The sequence below is a fragment of the Littorina saxatilis genome, linkage group LG3 (genome assembly GCF_037325665.1).
Source record: "Littorina saxatilis isolate snail1 linkage group LG3, US_GU_Lsax_2.0, whole genome shotgun sequence".
NCBI classification, from domain to species: domain Eukaryota; kingdom Metazoa; phylum Mollusca; class Gastropoda; order Littorinimorpha; family Littorinidae; genus Littorina; species Littorina saxatilis.
The window spans coordinates 70,626,798-70,639,584 of NC_090247.1; the positions used below are offsets into that span (position 1 = coordinate 70,626,798).

General features: G+C 41.6%; 1 long non-coding RNA gene across 1 annotated transcript in view; it reads right to left on the bottom strand.

The window, feature by feature from the left end:
• The window catches only part of LOC138963162 (uncharacterized), a 103,778-nt gene that overhangs the window by 12,220 nt on the left and 78,771 nt on the right, over positions 1-12,787 (bottom strand). The window lies entirely within an intron of this gene.

Consider the following 12,787-nt stretch of genomic DNA (forward strand, 5'->3'; position numbering starts at 1 on the left):
TGCTGGATGGCTGTTATGATACCGGAAATCACGTCCGGACAGTAAACCTCCCGTAAACCATCACAGATACTGTCAGGCTTTTACACACAGTACAAACACGCTTCCATTTGAACACTCACCGAACGGGAACATCCTAGATCCTAGGTGCCCCACGTAAAGAGCGAGCAATTTTCAAAGAAATAATTTTTCGGATTGTCTCCATCTCAATCGGACCCATCCTGAACTCAGGTCAAAAATGAGTTACTTCCCTTCAACTGGCGATAGCCGTGGAGCGATGATTATCAGAATGATTCGGACCGTGGTGCGTTTTGGCGCTAGACCTAACTTTTAAAATCTAAATAATAAATTCTCAGCTTGTTACACAAACATTCTTAAATCATAAAAGAATTCTTTTTTCATCAAGACAAGATCAGTACAATTCGAAGTTTTGAAAGTTTGAAAAGCCCGAAAGCAGGGTCACGCAAGGTCGTGATTTTCGTAGCAGACGACGGTTTATAGGCAGTCAAAAGCCATCGCTAGTTCTTATGAATCACATTCGTTTTTTTCGTGAAAAGTCAGAGGTACATAACGTGCTATTGCAGATAAGCTCACAGCGAGCCCCATTCAAATTACAAACTGACGACTGCATTGTGAAAAAGGGAAACTGGATCACACGGGTTCACGATGGCTCAGGGGTAAGATAAACCACGCAAAAATAAATTCTTTGAAAATTGCTCGCTCTTTACTTGGGGCACCAAGGATGTTCCCGTTTGGTGAGCGTTCAAATGGAAGGGTGTTTGTACTGTGTGTAAAAGCCTGACAGTATCTGTGATGGTTTACGAGAGGCGTACTGTGCCTTTAAACAGCAATTTTTGGGTCAGAAATATACGTGTATTTGAAGATCAGTCTTTCTTCTGCTTAAAAATGTGTTTCTTGAATCTGAGCAATATTTGGGTATGACGTCACATGTCCGTGACCACGCCTACCCTAAAAAATGGCGTTTTTTGATGGCATGATTCACCTTCAACTGTTGAAACGGTGACTTAAAGGCACAGTAAGCCTCCCGTAAACCATCACAGAGCTCCCCGAGCGTCTAAATACAGTACAAGCATACTTCCATTTGAACGCTCACCGAACGGGAACATCCTGGCTGCTTTCTGTCGAGCGTGAGACATTTTCCAAGAATTTATTTTCGTAGACTTGTTCCGTTAACAACAACGGCGCCTCGTTTTTGCGCTAGACCTAACTTTTAAAATCTAAATAATAAATTGACAGCTTGTTACACAAACATTCTTTAATCATAAAAGAATTCGTTTTTCATCAAGACAAGATCAGAACAATTCGAAGTTGTGAAAGTTTAAAAAAAGAAAAGCCCGGAAGCAGGGTCACGCAAGGGTCGTAGCAGACGACGGCCGGTTTATCAGTGCAAATCGCCGTTCCTCTCAACAGTCAAAAGCCATCGCTGGAGTTCTTGTGAACCACAGCCGTTGTTTCGTGCATAAAAAAACGTGCTATTGTAGATAAGCTCACGTCGAGTCGCATTCAAATGACTAACTATGACGACTGCATTGTGAAAAGGGAAAACTGGATCACACGGGTTCACGATGGCTCAGGGGTAAGATAAACCACGCAAAAATAAATTCTTTGAAAATTGTTCGCTCTTTACGGAGGGCACCTAGGATGTTCTCAATTGGTGAGTGTTTAAATGAAATGGTGTTTGTACTGTGTGTAAAAGCCTGACCGTATCTGTGATGGTTTACGGGAGGCTTACTCTGCCTTTAAACTGAATAATATTTTGCATTTTTTACACCAAAAGGTTTATTTGGTGTCTTACCTAACAAGTCATACAAATTTCGTTCAAATCCGCCGCACAGTTAGGCTGATCCAACGTGTAAAAGAAAGCGACAACAATCCTGAAAAACAAAAAAATCCAGGGTTTTTATGGTGTTTTTGCGGGGTAGCCGCAGTTGATATGCAATAAATCACAGAGCAATGACAAAAACCCTCCTCTGGATATGTTCCAGTACTTAGGTCAAACAGAACCCAAGAATGGACGTTGTAACGGTTTTCCGTTACAAATTTTGAAACGTTTGTAACGTCTAAACAAGTCGCGGAAGGCGAAAATACAATATTTAGTCAAGTAGCTGTCGAACTCACAGAATGAAACTGAACGCAATGCCATTTTTCAGCAAGACCGTATACTCGTAGCATCGTCAGTCCACCGCTCATGGCAAAGGCAGTGAAATTGACAAGAAGAGCGGGGTAGTAGTTGCGCTAAGAAGGATAGCACGCTTTTCTGTACCTCTGTTTGTTTTAACTTTCTGAGCGTGTTTTTAATCCAAACATATCATATCTATATGTTTTTGGAATCAGGAACCGACAAGGAATAAGATGAAAGTGTTTTTAAATTGATTTCGACAATTTAATTTTGATAATAATTTTTATATATTTAATTTTCAGAGCTTGTTTTTAATCCGAATATAACATATTTATATGTTTTTGGAATCAGCAAATGATGGAGAATAAGATAAACGTAAATTTGGATCGTTTTATAAATTTTTATTTTCTTTTACAATTTTCAGATTTTTAATGACCAAAGTCATTAATTAATTTTTAAGCCACCAAGCTGAAATGCAATACCGAAGTCCGGGCTTCGTCGAAGATTACTTGCCCAAAATTTCAACCAATTTGGTTGAAAAATGAGGGCGTGACAGTGCCGCCTCAACTTTCACGAAAAGCCGGATATGACGTCATCAAAGACATTTATCAAAAAAATGAAAAAAACGTTCGGGGATTTTATACCCAGGAACTCTCATGTCAAATTTCATAAAGATCGGTCCAGTAGTTTAGTCTGAATCGCTCTACACACACACACACAGACAGACAGACACACACACACACGCACATACACCACGACCCGACCCTCGTTTCGATTCCCCCTCGATGTTAAAATATTTAGTCAAAACTTGACTAAATATAAAAACAAATGTAACATGCACGCAACTTTGTATACTTTGCAAAGAATGGTGCCATTACATGTGTGCCAAGTTTCAAAAACATTCTTTCACGGGCTCAAAAGGTATGATCGTTTGAAAAGAGGTGAAAAATACTGCCCCTGGTGTCTTTTGCTCAACTTTTTTTTAGGACTTTTTCTATAATTTTGATTCTCGTTCTCCGATAGGATGGGGATAGCCTTTCACGGATGATGCGAATCACTTGCTTGGTAGAAGTTGCAGAAAAGAACTTTTCGCGTGTTTTGAACACAGCTCTGCTGTATAAAAAAGAAGTATATAGTACACAGATTACAAAGAATCAAATAACAGAAAAATGCAGACATGACGTCATATAATTCCAAAAATATGACGTCAGATGGAGGCAACACTGGGTTTTTCTCATCGTCGTCTTGATAGCGGCAGGACACAATCTGGCATTTGCTGTGACGAATCAGACAGTTTGAATGCTACGAAATGGAGCTGTGGAGATGGACATCGCCAGGTTTTTAAGAGTCTGGAAGAGCATTAGTGGAAAGAGTGTGTCCTGATCACTCAGCTCTCTTGATATGAGTTTTGCAGACGTCTAAATATAGAACAGCAGAGCGGAGTGAGATTTTACTTTTTATTTCTTCAAAGTCATGAGGCTATATATCTTTTGAGCCCACGAAAGAATGTTTCTGAAACTTATTTTGTTTCTAGGACGTTATGAACGTTTGCACATTTTTAACGGAAAACCGTTACAACGTCCATTCTCGGGTTCTGCTTGCTCCAAGTACTAGCGCGAATCGAGATGAGGGTCTTTGTCATCGTTCTGTGTTATTTGGAGAGGCTGCTATTTGTAGTTTTATGTATTGCATATCAACTGCAGCTACCCAGCAAAAGCACCACAAAAACCCTGGATTTTTTGCTGTTTTTCAGGATAGTGGTCGCTTTCCTTTACACGCTAGATTAGCCTGACTGCGCGACGGATTTAAACGGATTTGAACGAACTTTGTATGGCTTGTTAGGTAAGACACCAAATAAACATTTTGGTGTAAAAAGTGCAAAATATCGTTCAGTTTAAGTTGCCGTTTTGACTGTTGATGGTGAATCATGCCGTCAAAAAACGCCATTTTTGAGGGTAGGCATGGTCACGAACATGTGACGTCATGCCCAAATATTGCTCAGATTCCTGAAAGGCATTTTTAAGCAGAAGAAAGACTGATCTTCAAATACACGTATATTTCTGACCCAAAAACTGCTGTTTAACATCTGGGGTATACCACTGAAAAAATATCCTTAACTTTTTGGGCTCAGTGTATATGACCGTTTTTCTTTATTTTTCTCTCTGTTAATTCACCAGTGGCTATGTAACATGTGTTACAGAATTGCACCAGTGTAAGGGTTAACACATTCAGGATTGAAGAGTCATACATGATTTGAAAATAATATGACAATTATTAAAACATTCAGTGTAATAGTATAGAGCGACTTACACTCTTCAAAAAAAGTTAAGGATCGGTTGAAAAAACGGATCTGATTATAAAAAATTGCCAAAAAATTAAACATCGACATAATAATTAAAAGATTAATGTGTTTGAATTAACAAATGAACAATGAGTCTTGACCTAGAATTTTGTTTGACAGGCAGAGTTATTTCCCTTTGTGGGACTTCTCAAAAGCTTCTGCATTTTGGAAGAAAAAGGGTGTTTTTTATAGCCCCATGAAATTTGCGGAACGCATGCCAGGGCAAAAGGTTGTGATGCACGTGCTACAACAGAGTCCTGGCTATGAACATCGCTCACCAGCTTGTGTTTAAAGGTTGACACGCTGACACAATTATGCACAGTAGCAACATGCCCCCACGAAAAAAACTGAGCGATTTGGATGCTGGAAGGGCAATAGGATGGCTACAAGACGGTGTTGCTGCCAGGCAAGTGGCCCAGAGGCTTGCAGTGGCTCCCTCTGTCATCATCAGACTAAAACAGAGATTCCACGCAACTGGAAGAGTGCAGGAGCGACAACATTCTGGTCGGCCCAGAGTCACCACACAAAGAGAAGATCGCTTCATTCAGAGGCAGGCCATGCAACAAAGAATGGCTACGGCAAACATTAGGCAACGCCTACAAGCTACCACCAACACTGTTGTTGAGTGGTCAGACGATCCGAAACCGCTCACACAACTTTGGCTTGCGTGCAAGGCGTCCAGTCCGAGGAACAACCCTGACTGCAAATCACCGAGCAGCTCGCCGAGCCTGGTGCACTCAACATGTGAGGCGGCAACGTCAGAAGTGGGCTCAGGTGTTGTTTACAGATGAGTCCCGCTTTTGCTTGGAACCTGCTGATGGTCGCATCCAAGTGTAGAGGCGTCGCGGAGAGCGCTTCGCAGAAGGCGCTGTTCTGGAACGACAGCGCTTTGGTGGAGGCTCTGTGATGGTCTGGGGAGGGATCAGCACACGTCTAAGGACACCTCTGTACCATGTAGTGGGCAACCTGACCGGTGTCCGCTACCAGAATGAGATCCTGCAACCCCTGGTCGTTCCAGCCCTCCAAGCGATCGGCCCTCGTGCGATTCTTCAGGATGACAACGCACCTCCCCATCGCTCTGCAGCTGTAAACACCTTCATCCAGCAGGCCAGGGTCAACAGGATGCTGTGGCCAGCCAACAGCCCGGACCTGAACCCCATAGAGCACATGTGGGACGAGCTTTGTCGTCAGGTACCGCAACATCACCCTCCTCCTGCCAATCTGGGTCAACTGCTGCAATGGCTCCAGCAGGAGTGGAATGGAGTTCCCAGGGCATTCATATGCAACCTGATCCGCTCCATGCGCCAACGATGTGTTTAGTTCCTGGCACACAACGGAGGGTACATGCGTTATTGACACTGATTCACATTGTTGTGAATTCCATTTTCGAGGGTTGTTACGTTTGACACACTCTAGCTAAATTGTCGCTGCCTCGTTCGATCTTTGCTTTGTTTGTCATTACTCCTTGGTTGTTCAATTATATAATTTAAAAAAAAGAAAGAGTTTGGTCTTGTCTGTTTTGTGTGGCGTGCTTGTAAAAAAGTGATCCTTAACTTTTTTTGAAGAGTGTATGTTAACCTTCACTGTATAACGCTTTGGACTACACAGCCCGGTTGATGTGGGTCAAGTATGACCCATACTTTCCAAAGAAAGATTCAATGTAAAAAGTATGGGTCGTGTACGACCAACGCCATCCGAATATGGAAACAGCGGGGAAATTCTTTACGAAACTCAATATGGGTTGTCCAAGTTACATCATCGTTTGTTTACAAAGATAATCTTTCAAAAGTTGGGCAATGGCAAGGTCGTATGGTGATTGCAGATTACATGAAGTCTCAATGAAACACTCCAAATATGTTCAGAGCTAAAGACGATTTTGTGAGGCTCTGGGTCCTCCACGACCCACGAAGCACGGTAAAGGTTAAAACATAGAAGGAAAACAGTACATGTACGCGCATGTACTGTGTGTAATGCTAGGGTTACTTAGTATGGACATTGGAAGCAACGTAAGCTTACACATGTAGGATGGAAACAACATATGGCCATGGCTCAGAAATGGTGTCCTTGTTAACTAATTGTTGTTAACAGAGATGCACCGCCCTGATATGGCCCTTCGTGGTCGGCTGGGCGTTAAGCAGACAAAAAAACAAACAGAGATGCACTTGGAGAACAAAACCATGTTAGTTACATCTGACACATGTTAAGGTTTCTTTTCCCAATTGAAAAAAATACCAGTTAGGTATTTTTGTGTAATTATGATGCAATTTCTGGAAAATATATACCACGTTTTCGGCAGTTTTTTATGACATGTTAACAGTGGGTATATCTGAATCAAATTTATGTCTCATTGTGGGGGGAACAAAGGTGAAAACTAACTTTTTTTTAACTCAGAAAAGTCTGCAGAATTCATTGCATACCTTCTTTTCAAAAACATTCATTGTGTGACGAGGATTGTGGCCGGAAACACCAGGGTGATGTTCATAACTATTTGTCGTAAGAACTCTTGTAAATAAATGCTTGCTTGCTGTCAGTAATCAAAACTACTGCCACCTTGTTGAATTTCATATTTGTGATCAGACCACTGTTGAGAATCTTTTGCAACTTAAAAATTCCTGATTTGTGTTATGGTTTGTTGCTAAACAGAGCCAAACTGATGAACTTGCCATTTTGTCGTAAGAATACTGTGTTATGAACAGCATTTTTTAATCAGACAATTGCCAACCAGTACTGTTCTAAATTCCACCATTTGAGCATCAGAACACTTCATTTAGGGAGCCTTTTGGGTTTAACAGCCGAAAAAATGTAAGATGACAAAGGAATACATTGAGAAAATAAGCGAACAAGTTGTGTCGTAAGATTTTCAGACAGAGTTATGAACTACAATGCTCACTGGTTTTTTCCTTGTACTTTGTGGATTTTTCCCTTTGCAGTGGTCATTGACTTACTGTGATAGATAAATAAGTTGTGTGGGTTCAAGTAATATGTGACATCTCAGGGACGTAGCACACCTAATAAAAGTGGTAGGGCGGAAAAAAATGGAAGACAAAATGCTGAGACAGCTAAGGAAATATGGGGCTTACACTACCGCCCCCCCCCCCCCCCTTCCCGTCCCCTTGTAATGGTCTAAAAAAGAAAGAAAACATGATGCGATTTCGTGCCTTCTGAGCTCAGTTCCATCTATTGTTCAGTCATACTGCCGGAGACTAAGGATTAAATCCTAAAGAATTTATTTTATAATGGCTGCGCTCAGCATGGAACACTTAACATGCATACACAATTCGACTCCATTTGAAGATCGCACGGCCGAGATATGATCGATTAAAAGTTCGATACAGAGAGATCATGGCATCACTCGCCTGCCATTCTGCAGCAGGAAGAGGGGGGATGAGGGGGTTCCTGGATAGAGGGTAAGGGAGGCTGGCTATCAGTAATCTGATCGCCGTGACCGCGCGCTCGCCGGATGCTCTCACCATAACTCTGGTCTGACAGCACAGCCTGTCTTTGATACCATCTTGCTGGAATCTTCACAGTTTGATTATTTGAAGCAGTTTTTCACTTCAGTCTTTGTGATACACCAGAGCTGCATGGACGTTTATTTGTGGTCATCTACAACTTTAAAACAATGAAGGTTAGTTTTGGTTTGACTTTTCCATAAAATACTTTAACTGAAGGTTTCACTGTCTGTACTGCCGCCTGAAAAACTCTCTTTTAGCAAGGATTTGTATGGCTGAACATTCCAGTCAAAATTACTATTTTCATGTGTTTTAGTTGTTTTCCTCTAGAATCAACTGATTACATAAGTAACATGCAGGACGCACTATATATTATTGTGGTATTTAATGGTGGTGCTGTTATCAATGTTGAACATTACAAATGTGTGTTCATGAAAACTATTTTACTTGCAGCACTTCAAAGGCTACCACAATGGATGATCCATTAAAAACCTGTCCAATATGCAACGAACCATGTGACGTCGAGTTTAATACCCTGGGAAAGAAAGGATGTGCAAGTATGTTCTCTCTCTTGATTTGTTTCAATTCTTATGATAAATTTGAGTTTCTTAGTGTTCCGTATACTATAACGTTTGTTTGTTTGTTTGTTTGTTTTATGTCTTTTTTATTTTGTTTGTTTTTGTTCTTTTGTTGTTTTTTCCCTTTGGTGTTCTTTTACATGTTGTGCTGTATTTGTAGTTTGTTGTATTACTGGGTGTCATCCAGTGAGACTTATCAAAGCAAGTGTGTGGGGTCATAGCCGGTTAACAAATTGCGTGCTTCTGTTGAAATGTCTATAAAAAAGAGTTTGTAGTGAGCAATGTTATTTGTTTGTTGATACAGGAATCAAGGATTCGAGCCAGAGAAGACAGAACAGAACCGTTCAGCCTACAGTTGGTCAAAGGGTGCATATCGAGTGTCGAAGGGATTACACCAACGACAATAATATCGAGAAAGACTTAAGACAGCAAAACAGAGATACCGATAAGACTGAGCTTGGAGAGCGAAGCACACGATCTAAGCAACACAGATTTGACTTTGCAAGTTGCTTCTTTTTCTGTGGGACTCGGGTAAATCTTTCCAAAACACGTGGACCTGATGAGGCATACAGAGTCAGAACATTATCTTTACAAACTGAAATTTTGAAAAAAATGTGACGAAAGAAATGATGAGTGGGCAGATATCGTCAAGGGAAAGCTTGAATTTGCAAGAGACCTGCATGCAGGAGATGCTGTGTACCATATAACTTGTAACTGTAACTTCAGAACGCTTGGTCTGTCAATTCCCAAACGTTATAATGACAAGCCAGGTGCATACGCACTGACAAACGCTCCAAGCCGAAGTGTGGGTAGACCACCGGACACTGAAAAACTTGAAGCTTTTGAGAAAACAGCAGAATATCTCATTAACCACGATGACGAACAGATCACCATCGGAGAGCTTGTGCAGAAAATGCAAGAGTTCAGTGGAGGGGTTGGTTACACCACCAAATGGATGAAGGAAAAGCTCTTGGAGAGATTTGATGAAAAAATCATCATAGCGAACATTCTGGGCAAGTCTAATGTTGTAACATTCCGCACAACAGCTAAATCCATTCTTCATGATTTCTACAGTTCTCCGAAGACTAATGACGACGAAAGTGAAAAACTGAAGCTGGTGAAAGCTGCTGCAGCACTGATAAAGAATGAAATAAAAGCTGCTTCTGCAACGACAAACAAGGAATATCCAACATCAGAGGATATTTCTTCAGGGGCGTACAACCTGGACTTTGTTCCCCAGTCCCTTCAGCTTTTCCTGCGTTTGATTTTCAGCGAAAAAGATGCTGACAATAAAATTGCATCTGTGGGACAAGCAATTGTCCAGGCAGCTCGACCTAGGGTTGTCATCGCCCCACTTCAAATTGGACTTGGAGTCCAAATGCACCACCATTTTGGCTCCCGATATCTGATCGATGTGTTGAATGCGATGGGCTTCTCGTCTTCCTACACAGAGGTGCAGAGATTTGAGGCAAATGCAGCTGTGTCCCAAAGTACAGATATTCCAGGATGTGCCAAGAATGTGATTCTACAATACGTGGCTGACAATGTGGATCACAATTCCTGTACCTTGGATGGATACAATTCTTTCCATGGTATGGGAATGATTGCTACCACAACTCCTGGAACACGACGAACAACGCCTATTCCTAGGTTGGATGTCACCTCCAAAGATTCAAAAGAAAAGGGAACAATTGACATCGTGTATTTCCAGTCAAAGGCAGTTCACTTTGGGAACACTACATACAGGGAACTAGAAAACCTGCGAGCTGTTGACCCATCTATACACCTTGATGTCTTGTGGAAGGTGGTGTGGCCGCTGAAGCCTGCAAGACCTTTATGGTCTGGAACGATGCAGGCTGTCCACAACGACCGTCACCCTGGTAAGTCGAGCGTTTTCTTCTTGCCAATGATCGACATGAACCCTGGTGATCTGACTTGCATTCACCCCACACTGCTGTTCACGGCGAAGGAAGCAAAGAGACATGGCTCGACTCCAGTGCTCACTTTCGACCAGCCCCTATTTTGGAAAGCCCATGAGATCGTCGCCAACAAACCTGATGATGCTGACTTGGCCTCCATTGTTCTAAGGCTTGGAGGTTTTCACATGGAAATGAGCTTTTTGGGCTGCATTGGACGTTTGATGGAGGGCAGCGGTCTGCAGGAGGTGCTGGAACTGACATATGCACCAACAGCTGTCAACTACATGCTTCAAGGCAAGGCAGTGTCCCGAGCAGTTAGAGGCCACTTTCTGGTTGACTCGGCTCTGAACGCACTCCTGACCTCACAAACGTTCAAAATCTCTCTGCCACTCCCAGACCTGGATGTGACACTAAGTGACGTCTCCATTGAGGAAATTGATAGCACAGATGTACCAGAAGATGTGCAAATTGCTGGGACAGTGGATGATATCGCGCCATCAGCAAATGAAGATGCTCCTATCTCATGTGAGGAGCCTGATGGGGACCTTGCCCGTGCAGCCAACATGTGGGACTTGTTGATGAGTGGAGCTATCCCGCTAGGAGAAGTTTGCGTTGATGAGACAATCGCATCGATTCAGCTAAAACTAGAACGCCAAAAGCAAACCCTCAAGTGCCACCCCACAGCTGCACTGTGGATTCAGTACATGGACATGGTTGACATTCTGCCCAAGTTCCTCAAAGCTGAACGCACAGGAAACTGGGACCTGCATCTGTCCACTGTCCATGAAATGATGCCTTTCATGGCAGCAGCAGGGCACAACCTCTACACCAAATCCCTCCACCTGTATCTCCAGGACATGCTGCAGCTGAAAGAAACTCACAAGGATGTCTACCAGAGCTTCCAAGCCGGTCACCATGTACGCAGGACGGATCGATGTTGGGCAGGCCTTTCTACAGACAGATGATTAAGAGAACAACTAGCATTGCTCTTTGGAGAATGTACAAATATGTATTGGAGACTTTCTTTATTTCTATGACAGTGACCGGTGTGAGATGTTTTTCAAATGTACAAATGTGTATTGGAGCCTTTCTTTATTTCTATGACAGTGACTGATGTTGTGAGATGTTTTTCAAGGGACATAATTATTATCATTCCTGTTGTTTCCTGATTTTTTTCTGATTACGGAATGTGTTCACAGATATTTGTATTCAGTGAATGCATTCATTGAGTGTTTTATGACTGCTTTGATGCTCAATTCTGCAGTCTGCAGTCGACCAATGCATGACTAACGCTGTGAATACATTATTGGTCAATAATGTTTATGAATGTTGTGCAATGTTTGTGTAATGATGTTGGAGTTATGTGCTTTGAATTTAAAATGTTGTCGATTATTTGATTATGTGATGCTTTATCTAATCAATTGCCTTGTTTACGTTTGTTGTTTCATTGCTTGTGTTTGAATGGTTTGCTTTTGTATACCCTGCTCCCTTGTCACGCGGTAGACTATCCAGCGACTTCCTGACATCATTCATCTTACTTTTCTTAGTTTACACTGCAAACTTTGTGGCCTTTTTACATGTTGCTTGAGTGCGCTTACATTCTCCTGTACAGGAATACTTATGTTTTTGTAGAACAAAACCTTCACAAAGATGATGTTTGGTTTAAAATGAGTACAGTATTCTACTTTTAGTTGAAAACAATAAATATGACCTTGTGTACCAGTTACTTTGGAATTTCCCCTGTGTGTGTGTGTGTGTGTGTGTGTGTGTGTGTGTGTGTGTGTGTGTGTGTGTGTGTGTGTGTGTGTGTGTGTGTGTGTGTGTGTGTGTGTGTGTGTGTGTGTGTGTGTGTGTGTTTAGTGCGTGTATAAAAAAAATATTCGTTATGCTGCTGAAAATGATTACACAGCCTTCACTTCACGCATAAACAACAAATTTGACCTTATGACCCAATGACCTTGACCTTTTGATTTTTAATATCTTAGACATTTTTTTATATTGTAATCATAAACTGTGACTTGCATGTTATATTTGATGTTCGTGGTGTCAAAACAGTTCAGACAATGTAAAAAACGTAGAATCGCTTTGTGACAAAATACACACTGACAAACACACTTGATAACTTTTTTAAAAATAATTATATTTTTCTCGATTTTTGACCAGACATACTACAAACATAGCAGAACATGAATCTGAAAACAGAAATTCTTTAGCAATAAATCCTTGGTTATGGTGCCATTTTCCGTAGACTGACTAGGCAATCTAATCATCTTTCCATCCTCCACCAAACAACGGGCTGGTGAATGTATCAGTGATTATCAATCGACTTACATTTATATCTAAATTCCGATACGTTGAAT